The sequence below is a fragment of the Cynocephalus volans genome, chromosome X (assembly GCF_027409185.1).
Source record: "Cynocephalus volans isolate mCynVol1 chromosome X, mCynVol1.pri, whole genome shotgun sequence".
NCBI classification, from domain to species: domain Eukaryota; kingdom Metazoa; phylum Chordata; class Mammalia; order Dermoptera; family Cynocephalidae; genus Cynocephalus; species Cynocephalus volans.
In genome coordinates this window covers 139450490-139472821 of record NC_084478.1, presented here as the reverse complement: position 1 = coordinate 139472821, position 22332 = coordinate 139450490, and positions in this window count along the sequence as shown.

Below are 22332 nucleotides of genomic sequence, written 5' to 3'. Positions count from 1 at the left end.
GATGCTACTGGAGCTTTATTTTACAGTGTGATATATAATTCTTCAGGTGGGGAAGGTTGAGGGTCCTACTGAGAAGATAGATAGATAGACAGACAGACAAAGATTTAAATGCACAATTCTCTTAATGATACTATATCAAAAGAAAAAGATTCAACTTCTTATATTTTAAAAAGTCCCTTCAGTTTTGATTTTAACCATGTAGTTTTTGCTTTTGGCAGATTGATATCCCCGATATTGTTTTATGATAGATTTTACATTTAATGTGATTTTTTTCCAGTCAGATATAAGAGCTAGAATATGAAAAGTAGCTTTTTTTCTATTTCTTTTTTTCTTCTCAACAAACAACAAATAAGTTTGACTTCATTACAAAATGCATCTTTAATTTAATTCCTCTTCTTGGGGGAGATGATAGAAAAGCATTTTCTCCTCATTGAAAGCTTGACCCAGTAGGACCACAGGGTTGTGTCTCTGCGGTATTTTCTGCTTCATCTTTCCCAAAGCCTGAACCATGATGCAAAAATATCCTCCTTCTACCTTGACCACTTACAGTGATTCTTACATGACTGCCATCTCTCGTCTCCCTGTATCCCATTTCTGACATTGACAATCACCACACTGAGACCAAATGCAAGATACAATCTGAAATTGCAGTGAGACACACATTCAGAAGGTGCGTTTTTCAGGGAAGCTCGATGTTTCAGTTCTTTACCTTTGGTAGCAAACTTTCTTCTGGTTAGTGCTGAATTCCAATATAGTTATAGGGAAATGGGAATGGGGGTGGCTAGTGAGGTTTGTAATAGACATAGCTGCCAGCGAAGTTTCTACACACTACACCCAGAGAACTGACATTTCCAGGGAAATGAATTTTATTTTTCCTTTGACCCATATTTGGAGAAATAATAGAGTTACAAGGTCTAAAAGGCAAAGATTTTTCCGATGAGGGCTTGGTGAAAAAAGCAGGGATTCTGAAACCCGAATTTGTGATGTCTGTGGATGTCTCCAGTGTTATCAAAGAGTGTTATGAGGTTGTTAAAACATTCTTAAATCAGTATTCAGGTTAGGAATATGTGGAGAGAACAGAATCAAACAAAATCTAGGCACTCTAATTTCAGGAAGGTTAGAGTTCAGCAAATTTAAATGATGATTTAGTTCTCTATTCATTTTGTTACTCATTTTCCCCACAGCAAGCCTCTAAAAATTGTCATATCTGAGCTTTCTTGATCCAGTGGAATTAAACTCAGTTTTAAGTCCTATTTCCATCTAGCATGAAGATTTTACAGATTAGAGGTCAAAATGACACAAACTATATACCATTATTACCTTAGACAGAACATGTATTCTTGAAGGAAGATGTTTAATTTGTAATAATATCCCCCACCTCTAAACACAACCAGGCCTTAATACTTGATCAGGCCTATATTTCTTTAAATATGTATGTGTCCTGCTTGGGTTTTTTCCCCACAAATTAAGACACTAGTGAATTTATCTCTTTTCTTTTCTTTTCTTTTCTTTTCTTTTTGATGATGATGTAATTGTCTGCTTTAATAAAATTGTCCCCATGGTTTAGAAAGACTTTCTGTTGAGGTCTTTTCATGCATGGTCTTCACCTGTAAAGTGGTAGTCACAACTAATGTTAGCCTATCTATTTTTAACTCTGATGGGTGTTATCTGGAATTCATGTATGCGTTAAGGAACAAGGTGGCAAAATAGCGGTATGCTCTTTATAAATCTCACATACAGTATGGCAACCAATGTGTTATTCTTGTAAGTAGTATCTACTTTATTGTCTTAAATTACTTTGCTCATAGCCATACAATACATAAATCACACAGAACCACCAGAAAAATTTTGGTGGTTAGTCATAATAAACGAAGGATTTCACAGATTGTCAAGTCAAAATAAGGTCAAAGAATAAAAGATTCCCAATAAATAATTGGTTTCAATTTGGTATCTGCTAATGAAGAATATTTCTATAGAAAATTAACAAGGAAACTTCATTTTGTTTTATATTTATGCCAAGTCTGTGAAATTCAGTGTCTGAAGAACTTTGGAAGGTTTTCCTTAGTGTTTAGTATTATAGGCTTTTAGTTTAGAGAAAGGAAATAATCATCACTTAAGAGATCTCATGAGGATTTATTTTAGTGTTATTTCATCTCAGTTTAGAGTTTATCAATTCATTCGTTTAACAAACATTTATAAATAAATACTGAATAATTTTGCATGCCAAAAAAAATAAACCAAATAATAAAACCAAAATAACAAATTGGGAAAATAATGGAGACTTGTTCATTCATTCATTCCTTCCAAACTCATTTAACAGAAAAAGAAAAAAAAAAAAACTAATTTCTATAATATGCAGTTTCTACCAATGTCCAAGTAAAAGATAACTCAATTTAATTGGCAAAGAATATTATTATACAGCTCACAGGAGCCTAAAATAAATAAATAAGGAAAAACAGAGAACATCACAAATAATTGAAGAATTCAATATTCAAACAAAAAGATATAATTTTAACCTGTTAAGACTGGCAAATAAAAGAAAGTCTGAAAATATACAATGCTCAAAAATCACTTAAAATACATAGAGTTTTTGGAGAGCTATTTTGCAATATCTACCCACACTTTAAACTCACGCTATTTGATTCAGCTAATTACACTCTAGGAATCTATCCCACCAGTACACAAGTTTGAAAAGATAGGTGTTTATTTTCATTACATATTTGTGTACAGCAGTTAAAAAGGGAAACAAACTAATGATCCTTAATAAATGAATAGAGTAATTTAGATGTTTGGATAAGGAAATTGTGGTATGTATACATCATGGAATACTACACTGCCATAAAAAAGATTGAAATTCTCCCATTTGCAACAACATGGATGAGCTTGAAGAAACTTAGGTTGAGTGAAATAAGCAAAGCACAGAGGCATAAACACCACATGTACTCACTCATATGAGGGAGCTAAGAAAGAAAGAAGGAATGAAAGAAAGCTCACAGTGGTGCATTGGACTTGCAGAGGGAGAGAACATACCTTGGTATACAAAGTAGAGTGGGGGGGAAAGAGGGAGGGGGAGGGAGGTTGGGGATAACTGGGTGGGGGAGATGGGATACAATCTCAATTTGTGGTGGTAATGGTCATATTGCCAGTATGGATCTGGCCTTCACATCTGGGGCATGAGGGAGGACAATCAGCTTTTTATCTCATGAATATTCATAAACAATAAAAAAATATATCATGGTACATCCACACAATGGATATTGTAATTTTGAAAATTTAGTTACATCTATATTTCTTTTAAAAATAAGTTAAATATATATGTGCTGATATGAAAGATTACCAAAATACATTAAGTGAAAAATCCAAGGTGCAGAAATATCAGAATACTATTATCTTAACTGTTTAAAAAGGATATAGACACATACCTCTGGGATATATATGCACACAATGTATTTTAGGTTTAAAAGATTTGGGGGAGAAGTAGTGGTATTTTTACTTTTCATTTTGAAGCCTTCAGATTGTTTACAATGTTTACCTTGCACATATTAAGTATGACATTTTGAGATGTTAGAATGATTAAAGGGAAAAGTGGAGAAAAGTGAAGTAACATTTATTGAGCATTCATGATATCTCAAGGATTGTGTTTTTTGCTATATACATGTCTCTATGATTATCCTTTCAACAACACTTCAAGGTAAATATTTCCTCACTTCACAAATGACAAAACTAAAGCCCAGAGATGTTATGTTGTCTGGCCAGTGTCACACAGCTAGTTAGTGTTAATGAGACCAAATGTGAAATGATAGCAATAATAATAGCAATAACAATAATAATAACAACAATAATAACAGTCACCACTAACTTTTGGCATGAATTAAGTTCAAATATATTATATATTTGTTTTTCCAGTCCCCATAATGACCAAATTCCCATTTATAACTAATTAAATTGGGTTCAAATATGCTATGTAATTTATTAATGGTAACAAGACTGATTTGAACATGGTTTGGTCTACTTCCAATACCAGGTCCTTTCTACTTCCTTATATCATTTATTGTGACTTAAAGGAGATATGGGAAACAAGGATAAAAATTAGAAGGTCTCACAATATTCCAAGTGAGAGACTATCAAAAAGAGAAAAAAAATCTGAGACAGGCTTAGGAGGTAAAATCAGTAAGACATGGTGATCAGTTGAACATTATGGGCCAGGTATTAAAAAAATCAAAGATGACGATGAAGTTTCAAGGTGGCTGTTGATGGCAATTACCAAAATAGAAGTTGTAAGAGAAGAATAGTTTGGTGGAATGATAAAGTCGTTTTCATGTATGTTAACTTTCTGATGTCTGTGGTACACCCAGGTGGGGAAGATAATTGGGTTTAATACTTCTCTCTGTTATTGTTATCATCCACATCATCCAAGTTTAAATCTGAGAATTATCTTTAATCCCTACTCCCTCTACTAACCCTCGATATAAACAAGTTCTATAAAGACAGAGAACAAAACAAAATAAAACAAAATCACCACAGAGTCTCTCGTATCTATTTTCCATTTTCATTTGCCTGGCAGCCCTTAGTTCTGGCCATCGCTACCTTTTGCCTGTAATGTTTTAATATCATCCAAACTCCTATACGGGAACTAATTTATCTTCCTTCTACCCATGTTGCATGCTATTTCTAGAATAATATTTCTAAAGTACAATACATCCTTTGATAAAAACAAAAGCAGAAAGAAACGTCACCTAGCTATTGTAAATAGAGCTGTAATAAACATGGGAGTGCAGGTATGCCTTCGACCTGATGTTTTCCAGTCCTCTGGATATATCCCCAGGAGTGGGATTGCTGGATCATATGGAAGTTCTATCTGTAGTTGTTTAAGGAACCTCCATACTGTTCTCCATAATGGCTGCACTAATTTACAGTCCCACCAACAGTGCAGGAGCATTCCTCTCTCTCCACATCTTCACCAGCATTTGCTATTCTCTGTCTTTTTTATAATAGCCAGTCTGATTGGGGTGAGGTGATATCTCAGAGAGGTTTTGATTTGCATCCCCCTGATGATTAGTGATGTTAAGCAGTTTTTCATATACCTGTTGGCCATTTGTATGTCTTCCTTTGAGATATGTCTATTCAGCTCCTTTGCCCAATTTTTAGTTGGATTATTTGTTTTCTTGCTGTAAAGTTGTCTGAGCTCTTTGTATATTCTGGATATTAATCCTTTGTCAGACGCATTTTTTGCAAATATTTTCTTCCATTCTATATATAGGATGACTTTTCACTCTATTGATTACTTCCTTTGCTGTGCAGAAGCTTTTTAGTTTTATATAATCCCATTTGTTTATTTTTCTCTTTTGTTACCTGTGCTTTTGGGATATTATTCATAAAGTCATTGCCCAGTCCTAAATCCTGGAGCATTTTCCCTATGTTTTCTTCTAGGAGTTTTAAAGTTTGAAGCCTTATATTTAGGTCTCTAATCCATTTTGAGTTGATATTGGTATATGGTGCAAGGTACGAATCAAGTTTCATTAACCAACCTAAATGTCCATCAGTGTATGACTGAATAAGGAAATTGTGGTAGATATACACAGTGGAATGCTACCCAGCCATAAAAAGAGTGAAGTTCTACCACTTGCAACAACATGGATTGGCCTGGAAAAAATTATCCTAAGTGAAACAACCCAGGTACAGAAAGAGAAATACCGCATGTGTTCACTCATAACTCGGAGCTGAATCCATAAATAAACAAATTAACAATAAAGAGAGAGAGAAAGAAAGAAAGAAACAACAATCACAGTAATACATTGAACTTTTTAGAAATCTAGAGGTGGAAATGGGGAGGAAAGGGGGAGAGAGAGTGATGCTAATGAGGAATTGGTCAAGGGACACAAAGAATGATTGCTTATTGTAATGATGAATAAGCTAACTGTACTGATGTAGCCACCACGCATTGTACACAATTACTGAAAATCAATGTTGTACCCCACATGTATGTATAATAAAAAATAAAAATAAATAAAATAAAACAGAAAGAAACAAAAAAATCTAAGTCCTCTTAGTATCAACAAAATAAAATCCAAACTCCAAAACAAGTACTGTAATTAATTGGGAATATGGGGTTGAATGAGCTCTTAAAGCATGCTTAAAATTTGAAGTGTATGACTATGTCTGGAGTGAGATGCTAAATAAGAGACAGTAGAGAGAAAGAAAGAGAGGATAACAACAGTATAATATTTTATACAGTGTCTGGTAATACTTCTGGTAAATGCCCAGTGGATTTTAGCTATGATTATTATTTCTATTGTTCAAAAATCAGTAAACTGAAATCAAGTTAAAACACTGGATCCTCGAGAAAAACATTCAGAAATGCCCTGCTTAATAACTTAGGGTAATTACAAAGTGAACATCTTTGATGGAGATTTGCCACCCATAGTTCATGAAACTCCCTGCAAAGCATTAATAACTGTCAAGGATTTTATACTTGTCATCACTCATAAATGACTGTGTATGTGGAATTAAAAATAAAATAAAGATGAATGTAATATGGAGTAAGACATTTGGTGTCTTATTTATGAGGAACTTTTTTTATACACCCGTGTTCCAATACTTAATACTCAATATTTAAAACTTAATACTTAACTTTATAAGTAGGCCAATACTACTGTCCCATATAAATATAATACAAGCCACATATGTAACTTTAAATATTTCAGCAGGAACACTTAAAAAATATGAAGAAACTGATTAAATGAATTTATGTTAATATGTTTTATTTAATTATGTAATCAAAATATTGTCATTTCAACATGTCAGTATAGAAAATTAGCAGCAATATTTTACAATCCTGTTTTTTGTACTGTCTTCAAATCTGTTGTGTGTTTTTATACTTAAAACAACTCCATTAGATTGACCACATTTCATTTGCTGAGTAGCCATACCTGACTAGTGGTTACCACACTGAACAGCACAGCACTAGACCGCAAGCTCCTTAAATATCCTTGGAAGTTACTATGTAAAGACTCGCCTCTGTATCCTCAACCCCTAGCTCAGAAGCTAGCATGTAGCAGTTGCTAAATGTTTAATTAATAAAATATGTCTTTTATGGTAATATAGAACTGCTTTTCCATGTGTAAGAAGGCCACTTTTAGGTATTTTAGAAAGAAATAAAAATGAAAGAACAGAAAGCAGTATTGTGTGTGTGTATGTGTGTGTATACACTGCAAGGTGTTGGGCAAGGCAGCAAGAGCAAGGTGTATACCTTTACTTTGTTGCTAATGTTTTGGCATATAAATCATCAGATTGGAAATACTCTCTGGAATGTTCCCCTTTTGCTATGTACAATATGTTCATGCAGCTTTTTCATCATCCCTGTTAGATAATAGGAGCATTTGGAGGCAGTGTCCTTTTCTCATTCATCTTAGTTATCCCCTGCAGTGTACATAACAGAGCATTAACTCCATAAAGATGTATGCCATGCTTTAAAGTGGATTTCCTTATATCTGTCTTTTACAGTTTATTCACCATAACCTATGAGAAATCTGCCTGCTGCTGACACAGTTTGCAGTGAAGGTAAGTGGAGGTTACCTCTGAGAAGATGGCACAGTGTGAAAAAATATAATTTTCATGCATAATCAAAGTGTGTGTAAACAAAAGTTGCTACAGAAGTTTTTTGATAAACTGTACAGGGCACACAAGTAAAGTCACTAAGGGCAAATATTAGTTTTTGCCAGGGGGCAGCACTATTCTTGTAATAAGGGGATTAAACAATATTTTGCTTTCTCTTTTATGTGGATGTCTTTGGGATAAGTACATTTTTACATGAAGAGTGAATACAGGTATAAATAGAATACTTTTAGAACCCTTAATACGGTGATTTACTCTCTCCGCTCTGTGGTTAGTAAAGATTATTATTTTTTACTTGTTTATTGCCTTTTACCACCACCAAACTATAAGCTCCATGAGAGCAGAGATTATGTCTTTTTTATTCACCAGTATATACCAAATGTAGTACAATGTTAGGTATGTAGAAGGTGCTATATAGCTGTATATGTAATAAACAAATGGGATGATTTATCACATTATAATTAAATTCATGTTTGTTGCAAGTGAATGATCCAAATTTAATTTAGAAGTGGGAAACAAACACTGGGTAATAATTTTTGAAGCCTTTATCCTATAAGTAAATATTATTTACTGAATGCTTTTTCTTAAATAACTCTAAAGATTTTGCTCAATTTCTGATTATTTTAAACTATTTGGTTTACGTCCATGATCTGTGGAATTTAGTAAAACCTATCCAGTTTCATTTCACTCACTATCTAAAATAACATACTGCTTTTTAAAAAAAGTGAAATGAATGGTGAAGTGGCTTAATTTTTTAATTTGAAAACTTCAGTTGCTGTTCTTTTGCATGTGAGCTGGAACTTAATGAACCTACTTAGTTGAAGTTGAGATAAAACTTGATTACAAAAAAGCAACAACTGTATTAGACAGGTCATCAAGCGGAATGCAACCAATAGGAGAGACATATCAATAGAAAAACAGATAGATAGATACATAGATAGATTTAGTACAAGGAATTAGCTTATGTAATTATGGAGGTTAAAAACTCCCAGTATCTGAGGTAAGCAAGCTGGTGACTCTGGAGAGTGAACAGTATAGTTCCAGCCCAAGTCTGAAGACTTGATAACCAGGACAGCCAATGGTGTATGTTCCATTCTGAAAGCTGACAGGCTCAAGATCCAAGAAGAGTCAGTGATTCAATTTGAGTCTAAAGACGGCAAAAGGTTGATGTCTCAGCTCCAGTAGTCAGACAGGAAGAGTTCACCCTTGCTCAATGTTTTTATTCTTTTCAGGCCCTTAACTGATTGGATGTTGGCCACCCACATTAGGGAGAACAATCTACTTTACTCAGTCTACTGATTTAAATATTAATCTCATTCAAACAATCTCACAGATACATCCAAGAAAATGTTTGACCAAATAGGTGGACACCTTGAGGCCCAGTCAAGTTGACACATAAAATTAACCATCACAGCAACTCCCAAAAAGGAACCATTGAGATATTACTTATGATGATTTTATTAACATTGTATTGTTCTGGTTAGCTCAGTTCGATTTTGAATCTTTGTTAAAAACTATCTTGTACTTCTAATATACTAAATTGAACTAATGATTCTACGGAGGCCAGCTAAGCCTATTTATAGAAAATAGTGTGATTATCTACTATGACAATATATTTTTGTTTAGAAAGAGCCATTGCATAATTACACAATTTCTTAATATCTAGTAAAGTATGGAAATTACTTGCTTGAACCTTCTCTATTCACCCACAAATAGGAGCAATTTAAGATCAGGTAGCAGGGGTTGTGATTAACACTAGTCATACAGTTTTTGCAACAGAACTTTTTTAAAAAAATAAACAAATGATCATTTTGTGCTCTAGCATTTAGAGGCCAAAAAAAAAAAGATGAAGTTTCTGGTTGAAGCAGGGGCAAAAGGGGAAGATGGATTCAAGCCTTGGCAGTCGTTTTAATGAACTACAAAGATGTCAGATACTAATACTACTGCTGGGGATGGAACTAACGCTTGGTGTGTAGACTCACTGTTATATTTAATGTTTGTTTTAAGGAGTTGTATTTAAACACATCACATCTTAAATTTGTTAGCTCATAGTTTATAGCAAACCAGTGTGATGCAGTAGAAGAGCACTGGCTTTGGAAAGAGATAAACATGGTCTTGAGTCTCAGCTCTACCACTTACTGGTTGTGTGGCCTTAAGTTACTTACTCTTTCAGGTTTGATTTTCCTTACTGAGATAATCATGGCACCACCTGCACACATTTACTCCTCAGCACACCCCCCTTCCTTAAAACAAAAGAAAATAGATAAATAAGCAAATAAATATCAAAAACAAGACATGGGACACACTCTACCTTTATTGCTTCTCCATTACCATTTGCTCCATGACATTTTTTGACATATTTTAAATCAATTGATTTTTAAAAAGTTATTTATTATTAGCATATTCATTATTACAAATCATTTTTCTCTATGCCCTTTACCTGAACTATCACTCCCCAAACTCCCTCCCTCCCTCCCCCCGATCTCTAGTATCCTTAGGTTTGATCTCTCTTGCTGAAAGTTCAACGTATTGTTGTGGATTCTTTCTTTCTTTCCTTTCTTTTCTTTTCCTTTATTCCTTCCTTCCTTTCTCTCTGTCTTTCTCTCTCCTCTTTCTCTTTTCTCTTTCTCTCTCTCTCTCTCTCTCTCTCTCCTCTTTCTCTCTGTCTTTCTCTCTCCTCTTTCTCTTTTCTCTTTCTCTCTCTCTCTCTGTCTTTCTCCTCTTTCTCTCTGTCTTTCTCTCTCCTCTTTCTCTTTTCTCTTTCTCTTTCTTACTTTCTCTCTCTCTTTTTCTCTCTCTCTCTTTCTTTTTTTCTCTCTCTCTCTTTCTTTCCACCCAGTTATGAGTGAGAACATACAGTATTTCTCTTTCCTTGTCTAGCTTATTTCACTTAATATAATTTTCTCCAGACTCATATGTGTTGCTGCAATTGGCAGAATTTCTTTCTTTTTATGGCTAAGTTGTACTTCATTGTGCCTATATACTACATTTTTCTTATCTAGTCACCCGCCAATGGTCACTTAGTTTGGTTACATATTTTGGCTACTATAAATACAGCTGCAGTGAACATGGGAGTGCAGGTATCCCTTCGACATGATGATTTCCATTCCTTTGGACATATAACCAACAGTGGGATTGTTGGATCATGTGGTAGCTCTATCTGTAGATGTTTGAGGAAACTCCATACTGTTTTCCACAATGGTTGTGCTAACTTACAGTCCCACCAACAGTGTACAAGAGTGCTCCTTTCCCGGCATCCTTGCCAGCATTTGTTATCCTTGGTCTTTTTATTAATAATCAGTCTAACTGGGGTGAGATGATATCTCAGTGTGGTTTTGATGTGCATTTCTCTGATGACTAGTGATTATGAGATGTTTTTATGTACCTGTTGGCAATTTGTATGTCTTCCCTTGAAAAAATGTCTATTCATCTCCTTTGCCCATACTTTAATTGGATTATTCATTTTTTACTCTACAGTTGTTCCAAATCTTTGCATATTCTGGATATAAATCCCTTTTATAGTTTGCAAATATTTTCTGCCATTCTGTAGGTTGTTTTTCCACTCTGTTGAATGTTTCCCATGCTGTGCAGAAGCTTTTTAGTTTGATATAATCCAATTTATTTATTTTTATTTTCTTACTTATGCCTTTGGGGTCTTACTCATAAAATCTTTGCCCAGTCCTACTTCCTGAAGTGTTTCCCCTATGTTTTCCTTTAGTAATTTTAAGGTTTCAGGTCTTATACTTAGGTCTTTAATCCATTTTGAGTGGATTTTGGTATATGATGAGAGGTACCAGTCCAGTTTCATTCTTCTGCTTATGGATGTCCAATTTTCCCAGCACTGCATATTGAAGAGATAGTCTTCCCCAATTTATATTCTTGTTGCCTTTGTCAAAGATTAGTTGGCTGTAAGCAGATGGGTTGATTCCCGGATTTTCTATTCTGTTCCATTGATCCAAGTGTCAGTTTTTATGCCAGTACCATGCTGCCTTGGTTACGATAGCTTTGTAGTATAATTTGAAGTCAGGTAGTTTATGCCTCCAGCTTTCTTTCTTTTGCTAAGGATTGCTTTGACTATTCATGGTCTTTTGTTGTTCCATATGATTGATAGGATTGTTTTTGTATTTCTGTGAAGAATGTCATTGGTATTTTGATGGGGATTGTTTGAATTTGTAGATAGCTCTGGGTAATGTGGACATTTTCACAATGTTAATTCTTCCAATCCAAGAGCATAGAATGTCTTTCCACCTTTTTTTGTCTTCTTTAATTTCTTTCAGTGGTGTTATGTAGTTCTCATTGTAGCGATCTTTCATGTCCTTGGTTAACTTGATTTCTACGCATTTTATTTTTTTCATGACTATTATAAATGGGCTTGCTTTCTCACCACTCCTATTTAACATAGAATTGGAAGTAGTAGCCAGAGCAATCAGGAAAGAGAAAAAAAATAAAGGGCACCCAGACTGGAAAGGACAAAGTCAAACTGTACATTTTGCAGATGGCATGATCTTACGTATAGAAAAACCTACAGACTCTACCTAAACACTCTTAGAGGTGATTAACAATTTCAGTAATGTTGCAGGATACAAAATCAACACCCAAAAACAAGTAGCATTTTTATACTCCAGTAATGAACTAGCTGAAAAAGAAATCAAGAAAGCAAGCCCATTTACAATAGTTGTCAAGAATAATAAAATACCTATGTATCAATTTAACCAAGGAAGTGAAAGGTCTCTACAATGATAACTACAGAACACTACTGAAAGAAACTAAACCAGACACAAAAAGGGTGGAAAGATATACCATGCTCTTGGATGGGAAGAGTTAACATCATGAAAATGTCTTTTCTACCCAAAGAAATCTACAGATTCAATACCATCCCCATTAAAATACCAATGACATTCTTCACAGAAATAGAAAAAAACAATCCTAACATTTATATGGAACAATGAAAGATCCAGAATTGTCAAAGCAATCCTGAGCAAATAAATAAATAAATAAATAAATAAATAAATAAATAAATAAATAAATAAGTAAGTAAGTAAGTAAGTAAATAAAGCTGGAGGCATGACAGCACTTGACTTCAAATTACATTACAAAGCTCCTTGATGTTTGACAAAAGTTTTGTTTCTAAATGAAATGTGAGAGAAGTCTTTCAAATGTCAATATCACTTTATTCATTCCTGAGTTAAAATCTAAGCAATACTTATTAGAACCCAGTCAAGAATATAAAGAAATGTACATTATGGTGATCAGGGTGTGGCAGTAATGGTGGCCTATAAATGGAAAGACATTTTAATATAATGGCTTAAATAATCTTATTAAACACATTATTGCCATCATACCATAAGTAATCCTAGTGCTTATAATTTAATACTACTATTTGAAGTTTAAAAATGATTGATTTTTCCCAAGTGCAGTTTGTCCACAGAGTAAATTGTCAAACCCAAGAAAGTGTAAACTACTGTACATTTTTAGGTTTTGTCTTGGCACCAATATAGAATGTTGCATTTGAGTGACAAGCTGGTAAAAAAAGTAACATGGACTTTTATTCTTGAAATTTAGAGAAATTCCTTTTAGTATTCCATTCGTACTTTTTTTTTTTTTATCTTGCTGTTTAGGTTGTCCATTTTGGATGGTTGGTTGGCTATGAGAACATGTCATATACTGCTAATATAAAAGCTCAGAGAATGTTGCTTTCTTTACAATTTCAGACTGGATGTGAAGATGTGTACAGATTTATATTAATTTGAAATTCTTGTGGTGAACCTTCAAAATAGAAAAGTAGTGCCAAACCGAGTCACAATTGGATCTTTAAGGGATTGTTGTTTTGGCTTTGAGGTGCCTTTCAGCATGCAAAACTAAAGAAGGAACTTTTGCTTTTATCAAAAGGTATTTGATATAATCTTCACTAACATAAAGGCATAAGTAAAGTGAAGGAGTGCAAGTAATCAAAAAGATCTAGGCTTTTGTTTTCCATTAAAGAACTTTTAAGGTAACACAATCATCTCAAGAGAGCCATTTTGCCTTAATGCAAGTCATTATTATTGGTTAGGGTAGAATAGTAGAGGAGAAACTGAAGGAAATAGCATTTGAGTTAGTAAGATACTAAAGTCTAAGAAAAATTAACTGTGCTGTATATTCATAGGTATTTCCAGATAATAATGTCTTATAGTTTCCATGTGTTTTGCAAACAAAAACGTCAATAACTTGTTAGTGCAGCAGGAAGCTACCTCTAGAATAAATTTAGGAGATTTTTAGATATATAGAGTAACTCTGTATAATAATCAAAGGCAATAAAAGAATACCATAGGCAACTAGTACGCACTAATATATGATTGTTGTACACAAGTCAATCCAGCATCATTTTCTCACACCTCTGGAAATACTGCCAGTGAAATATTTACTATTCAACTGCAGATTTATTCATTCTAGCAACTCATTAACTTTAAAGATTCTATGATGGAAAAATATATAAAAATAATAAATATATGTATTCCAACACAGAATTTTGTGTCTGGTGTCATTTTATTTTAAGAGTCAGTTTCTCATCTCCAAAATCTGTTCAGATTAGGCTAGGCAAGGTGTGGGTGGGGAAACTTTAGGTTCAAGACTATATTTAAGGTTTATAAAAGCATAAACTTTTATGTAAAAAATCCTACACATATATGTGAATGTGTGTGTGTAATTTTCTTTTTAACTGATGAATTAGCCTAGTGATAGCAGTTTAAAAAATATAACTTTCTTGCATACATCAAATTGCTTTATAATGTTATATTTGAGGTTGAATAGACTTAGAAATACTTCTTAAATTGATAACGGCAAGGTCTGTAGTTGAACTCTCCACCTTCTACTGGCTCACACTTGATTTGCTTTAGTATAGGTTACGGGAAAAGAAAAACTATTGGGAATCCATTTAGAGCTGCCTTGCAACAGACAGGTAGAAAGGACTTCAAATTACTATTTTTCATTACTGGAGGGCCCCTTAGGACTACATTGGAAAGAATTCTGTCTATCTCAGATAAGAGTCTCCTAGCAGTTTAATGTGCCAATCAGTTGTGCTCAGCAGCCCAGAATCATCATATTGCACCTATTGAATAGTTCCAGACCATATGTTTCAAAGGATGGAGAATGTGATATGTGACACATTTCTAAAGAATGGTGATGAAGAGCATTAACATGCTGCTGATGTAAAGAGGGAAATGAAAGATACTGAATTGTGTGGGACTGACAGTGACTTGGAATAGAAAAAAAATTATATAAGCAGCAAACACCTCACAGAGTCTGTAATCATATACCTGCTCTAGCCATATTGTCTATTCAGCACTAAACTGCACAGTTCCTCTTCTTTTTGTCTTTAAACAGCAACCTTTGGAAATCTAGGGCACAGAAGTACATTTAAGAAAGATAGGTGATAGAGGCTTGTTAGCTTCTCTTACAGTTTACATTCAGTGTATTTTATATCCTGAGGAGTCACCTTTATAATAAAACTAGAATAAGATTAAGTAGAGCCTGGTCATCAGGTGTTGGTTACCAGAAATTTTAAAAAATAACACAAGATCCTGAATTTGATAACATTATAAAAAGGAAGTAAGTGGAAATAGTGTACTTTATTATTTTTTTTATCTTGAGAACCCTCGTCTTAGATAAAGAAATTGGCACATGCTCATTTTTAAGTGGCTAAGTAAAATGCAAGCACTTAGCATAGAACGTGATCTGTCAAAGAATGGTGGCATTTCTAGTGTATGAGCAAGAAAGACCTTTAGAGATCCAAAGCACTAAAAAACAAAATGGTACTTCACTCCCATTCCCAATCCACAATTTAAAATAAATTGAAGGAAGTCCCATATTGAATATTTTGATAATGTCAAGTTATTATTATTTTTTTTATTGTAAGATAATTGATTATATATATAGTGGGGTACAAAATTAAGTATGAATACATGTGTACAATATGTGGTGACCAAATCAAGATAATTAGTATAATCATGTTAATGAAACATAATCGATCTTTTTGACCCTTACTAATTTTTCACTAACCCCCACCCCACCTCTAATAACCACAGTTCTTTCTTTTTTTGGAAGTTCAATGTATTACTGTGATTGTTTCCTTCTTTCCTTTCTTTTTTTTTTTTTCTCTCTCTCTCTCTCTCTCTGTCTCTCTCTCTCTCTCTCTCTCACACTCTCTCTCTTTTAGCTCCTACTTCTGAGTGAGGACATGTGATATTTCTCTTTCTTGTGCCTGGCTTATTTCACATAGCATAATTTTCTCTAAGTTCCTCCATGTTGCTGTGAATGGAAGAATTTCATTCTTTCTTATAGCAAAGTAGTATTCCATTGAGTATATACATCATGTTTTCCTTATCCAGTCGTCTGTCAATGGACATATAGATTGATTCCAACTCTTGGCTATTGTAAATAGAGCTGCAGTCAACATGGGAGTGCAGGTGTCCCTTCGACATGATGATTTCTGTTCCTTTGATATATACCCAGTGGTGAGATTGCTGCACCATATCGTAGTTCTATCTGTAGTTGTCTGAGGAACCTCCATACTGTTTTTAAACTACATTACTACTCACAGTGTAGAAGTGTTCCCTCTTCTCTGCATTTTCACCGGCATTTGTTATTCTCTGTCTTTTTGATAATAGCTAGCCAAATTGGGGTGAGATGATATATTAATGTAGGTTTTAATTTACATTTCCATGATAATTAGTGATTTTGAACTTTTCTTCATGTATCTATTGTCTATTTGTATGTTTTCTTTTGAAAAATGTCTATTCAGCTTTTTTGCCCATTTATTAATCAGATTTTTTTAAATGTTAAGTTGTTTGAGTTCTTTGTGTATTCTGCATATTAATCCCTTGTCACATGCATAATTTGTAATGATTTTCTTCCATGCTGCTGGTTGTGTTTTTGCTGTTCTTTCTTTTGCTGTGCAGAAGCTATCTTATTTAATATATTCCCATCAGTTCATGTTTTCTTTTGTTGCCTGTGATTTTGGTGTCTTATTCATAAAGTCTTTGCCCTTTCCTATATATTGAAGTGTTTCTTCTATGCTTTCTTTTAGCACTTTTATATTTTCAGGTCTTATATTTAAGGCTTTAATCCATTTTGAGTTGATTTTGGTATGTGGCGAGAGGTACGGGTCTACTTTCATTCTTCTGCATATTAATTTACAGTTTTCCCAGCACTGTTTATTGAAGAGGCAGCCTTCTCCCCAATGTATGTTAACGATATTTTGATAATATCAAATTATTATTTTTTTTAATTAAGTTTTATTTTGTCGATATACATTGTGGCTGATTATTGCTCCCCATCCCCAAAACCTCCCTCCCTTCTCCCTCCCCCCCGCCCCCCCAACAATGTCCTTTCTGTTTCCTTGTCGTATCAACTTCAAGTAGTTGTGGTTGTTATATCTTATCCCCCCCCCCCCCGGTTTGTGTGTGTGTGTGTGTGTGTGTGTGTGTGTGTGTGTGTGTATTTATATATTAATTTTTAGCTCCCACCAATAAGTGAGAACATGTGGTATTTCTCTTTCTGTGCCTGACTTATTTCACTTAATGTAATTCTCTCGAGGTCCATCCATGTTGTTGCAAATGGCAGTATTTCATTCGTTTTTATAGCTGAGTAGTATTCCATTGTGTAGATGTACCACATTTTCCGTATCCACTCATCTGATGATTGACATTTGGGCTGGTTCCAACTCTTGGCTATTGTAAAGAGTGCTGCGATGAACATTGGGGAACAGGTATACCTTCGACTTGATGATTTCCATTCCTCTGGGTATATTCCCAACAGTGGGATAGCTGGGTCGTATGGTAGATCTATCTGCAATTGTTTGAGGAACCTCCATACCATTTTCCATAGAGGCTGCACCATTTTGCAGACCCATCAACAATGCATGAGATTTCCTTTTTCTCCGCAACCTCGCCAGCAATTATCATTCATAGTCTTTTGGATTTTAGCCATCCTAACTGGGGTTAGATGGTATCTCAATGTGGTTTTGATTTGCATTTCCCGGATGCTGAGTGATGTTGAGTATTTTTTCATATGTCTGTTGGCCATTTGTATATTTTCCTTAGAGAAATGCCTACTTAGCTCTTTTGCCCATTTTTTAATTGGGTTGCTTGTTTTCTTCTTGTAAAGTTGCTTGAGTTCCTTATATATTCTGGATATTAATCCTTTGTCAGATGTATATTTTGCAAATATTTTCTCCCACTCTGTTGGTTGTCTTTTAACTCTGTGAATTGTTTCTTTTGCTGTGCAGAAGCTTTTTAGTTTGATATAATCCCATTTGTTTATTTTTCCTTTGGTTGCCTGTGCTTTTGGGGTCGTATTCATGAAGTCTGTGCCCAGTCCTATTTCCTGAACTGTTTCTCCTATGTTTTCTTTAAGAAGTTTTATTGTTTCAGGGTGTATATTTAAATCCTTAATCCATTTTGAGTTGATTTTAGTATACGGTGAGAGGTATCGATCTAGTTTCATTCTCCTGCATATGGATATCCAGTTATCCCAGCACCATTTGCTGAAGAGGCAGTCCCTTCCCCAGTGAATAGGCTTGGTGCCTTTGTCAAAGATCAGATGGCAGTAAGTGTGTGGGTTGATTTCTGGATTCTCTATTCTATTCCATTGGTCAGTGTGTCTGTTCTTATGCCAGTACCATACTGTTTTGGTTATTCTAGCTTTGTAGTATAGCTTAAAGTCAGGTAGTGTTATGCCTCCAGCTTTATTTTTTTTGCTCAGCTTTGCTTTGGCTATGTGTGGTCTTTTATTGTTCCATATAAATGTCTGAATAGTTTTTTCCATTTCTGAGAAAAATGTCTTTGGAATTTTGATGGGGATTGCATTGAATTTGGATATCACTTTGGGTAGTATGGACATTTTCACTATGTTGATTCTTCCAATCCAAGAGCATGGGATATCTTTCCATCTTCTTGTATCCTCTCTAATTTCTCTCAGCAGTGGTTTGTAGTTCTCATTATAGAGATTTTTCACCTCCTTGGTTAACTCAATTCCTAAGTATTTTTTTTTGGTGGCTATTGTAAATGGGCAGGCTTTCTTGATTTCTCATTCTGCATGTTCACTATTGGGGAATAGAAATGCTACTGATTTTTGTGTGTTGATTTTGAAGACATAACAATCATAAATATGTACGCACCCAATGTTGGAGCAGCCAGATTTATAAAACAAACTCTATTAGACCTAAAGAAGGAAATAGACACTAATACCATAATAGCAGGGGACCTGAACACCCCACTGTCAATATTAGACAGATCATCTAGGCAAAGAATCAGTAGAGAAACACAAGCTCTAAACAAGACTCTAGACCAATTGGAATTGGAAGATATCTACAGAACATTCCACCCAACAACCTCAGAATATTCATTCTTCTCTGCAGCACATGGATCATTCTCCAGGATAGATCACATATTAGGTCACAAATCAAGTCTCAATAAATTCAAAAAAATTGGAATTATCCCATGTATCTTCTCAGACCACAATGGATTAAAACTAGAAATTAGTAGCAAATGAAACTCTGGAAACTATACAATCACATGGAAATTAAACAGCATTGTACTTAATGACACATGGGTCCAAGAAGAAATCAAGCAGGAAATCAAAAAATTTATTGAAACTAATGAAAACAATGATACATCATACCAAAACCTGTGGGATACGGCAAAAGCAGTATTGAGGGGAAAATTTATCGCACTAAACGCTCACTTCAGAAGAATGGAAAGATGGCAAGTGAACAACCTAACACTTCACCTTAAAGAACTAGAAAAACAAGAACAATCCAAACCTAAAGTTAGCAGACAGAAAGAAATCATTAAGATCAGAGCAGAACTGAATGAAATTGAAAACCAAAAAACAATTCAAAAGATCAACGAATCAAAAAGTTGGTTTTTTGAAAAGATAAATAAAATTGACAAACCATTAGCATGGCTAACAAAAAAAAGAAGAGAGAAGACTCAAATAACAAAAATTAGAAATGAAAAAGGCGATATTACAAGTGATTCATCTGAAATACAAGGAATCATTCAAGACTACTATAAACAACTATACGCCAACAAATTTGAAAATCTGGAGGAAATGGATAAATTTCTGGACACACACAAGCTCCCAAAACTGAACCATGAAGACGTAGACAATTTGAACAGACCAATAACAATAAAGGAGATTGAAGCTGTTATCAGAAGGCTCCCAACAAAGAAAAGCCCAGGACCAGATGGATTCACAGCAGAATTTTACCAAACATTCAAAGAGGAATTGACACCGATTCTTTACAAACTATTCCAAAAGATTGAAACGAATGCAAATCTCCCAAACTCATTCTATGAAGCAAACATCATCCTGATACCAAAACCAGGTAAAGATATAACCAAAAAAGAAAACTACAGGCCGATATCCTTGATGAATATAGATGCAAAAATCCTCACTAAAATAGTAGCAAACAGAATACAGCAACACATACGTAAAATTATTCATCACGATCAAGTGGGATTCGTCCCAGGGATGCAAGGTTGGTTCAACATACGCAAATCAATAAATGTGATACACCATATTAATAAACTCAAACACAAGGACCATATGATCATCTCTATAGATGCTGAAAAAGCATTTGATAAAGTTCAGCACTCATTCATGACAAAGACCCTCTATAAGTTACGTATAGAGGGAAAGTATCTCAACATAATTAAAGCCATATATGCCAAACCCACTGCCAATATCATCCTGAATGGGGAAAAGCTGAAAGCTTTTCCTTTAAGAACAGGAACTAGACAAGGATGCCCACTCTCACCACTCCAATTCAACATAGTGTTGGAAGTACTAGCCAGAGCAATCAGAGAAGAGAAGGAAATAAAGGGCATCCAGATTGGAAAAGATGAAGTCAAACTGTCCCTGTTTGCAGATGACATGATCCTATATATCGAACAGCCTAAAACCTCTACCAAAAAACTGTTGGACTTGATAAATGATTTCAGCACAGTAGCAGGATATCAAATTATTTTTAAAAAGTGTTTTGCCGCCCCTGTTTTGTTTGTGTCCTTAGTATGTGTACCTATCAGATAATTCAGTATGTAATTTTCAATGTTACAGTTCAGTAGACCATGGCCAGGCTAGCTGCCTTTGTTAAGTGATAGAGTTGAAAGAGTGGGGGCAGAAATATTTTCCATAGGAGGTGCACAAATGCCTCTCTGATGACGTGAAAATTAAGTGAAGTGAGCGAGTTGGCTATGTGGTTAGCTGGGGAACAGTTTCCTAGGCATAGGGAATAGCAAATGCAAATGTCTTGAGCCTGGAATGTATTTGATATGTTTGAGGAGCAGCAAGTGGCTAGAGAAGGGTGAGCAAGAAGAATGGAGGATGAAATTTAAGGTAAGAAAAACAATATGAAAAAAGCTCAGGGGTAGCAGATGGCTCTCTGGCATCAGGATTCATTCACTCCTGAAGTCAGACATCCATCCTTAAATGCCACTCAGCGTATCAACATGTAGCTAAAACTATGTTCAGTATCAACTGCATAAACATGGCTTTTTGATCCTTTTAAAGGTCACTGAGAAGGCTGGGAACACCAGGGAACCCAGATGGCTAAGATAAGTAACATAAGGTTTGCAGAAAGGAGACAAATGGGCGGAAACTAGAATTCTGAGAACAAAGCTAATAAACAAGACACTTTTCTGCTTTTTAAACACATGACATCGAATGCTATGTTATTAATTCAGAAAACACACAGTATGATCATAATTATGCAGAAGGTAAAAAGAAATTGATGGGTTCTATTAAAATACAAAAACTTGGAATAGCACACAAAGGAAACTAATGAATAGTAAGATCTCAGTGACAACACCGGCAGCTAACGCATCTTTATTACCTCACAATGTTATTTGAGTCAATGGCATATAGACATGGTCAAAAGCTGTAAGTCCAGTTGAGAGCACTGAGTGCATTACAAAATTTTAGAAAAATATCTAGTACAGCCATAGAAGGATATTTAATTTACCATTTAGTACAGGATCAGGTAATTTGTTCAATTTTTGTCTTCCCTTTATTGGAGACTAAAGGGACCATATTAACTAATAGTTTGGGTTTTGGATGCACTATATAGCATTGTATCAGCATTAATCAGGCCAGGTTCAAACAACTGGTGAAAATTGGTCAACAAAATGTTTTTTAAAAGTCTAATTGGTTTCTTGACATTGTGATGTTATAACCCAGTATCGTCTTCCACAATAGCTAATGTTTCAATGAAAATACTTTCTCACTGATGCATATATAAGTACATAGCTTTCATTTTGCCTCTTATATCAGGAATCTAGAACTGTACTATAACATCATGTTACATTCACATATAATGCTTTATACTTTTTCAATACTTTTATATATATTCACCTTCTTGATGAGATCTCTGTGATCCCCACCCATTTAAATTGAAACCTTTCTTGCCTCCCCCCAAATTCCATAACTTGAATCCTAGAATCCTGCTCTATTTTTCACTTACCACCTTCTAACATACTATATCAATTACATGTCTAATTTTTATTTGCTGCCTCCCCTCTTTAGTCTTGTCTGTTTTACTTACTGAAGTATCCCAAGTACCAAGAATAGTGCCTTACACATAGCAAGGTTTCAATATTTATTATTGAGTAGAAGAATGAATGAATGAATGGATGAATGAATGAATGACTATTTCCCAATTTGATCCTCAGGTGACGTAAG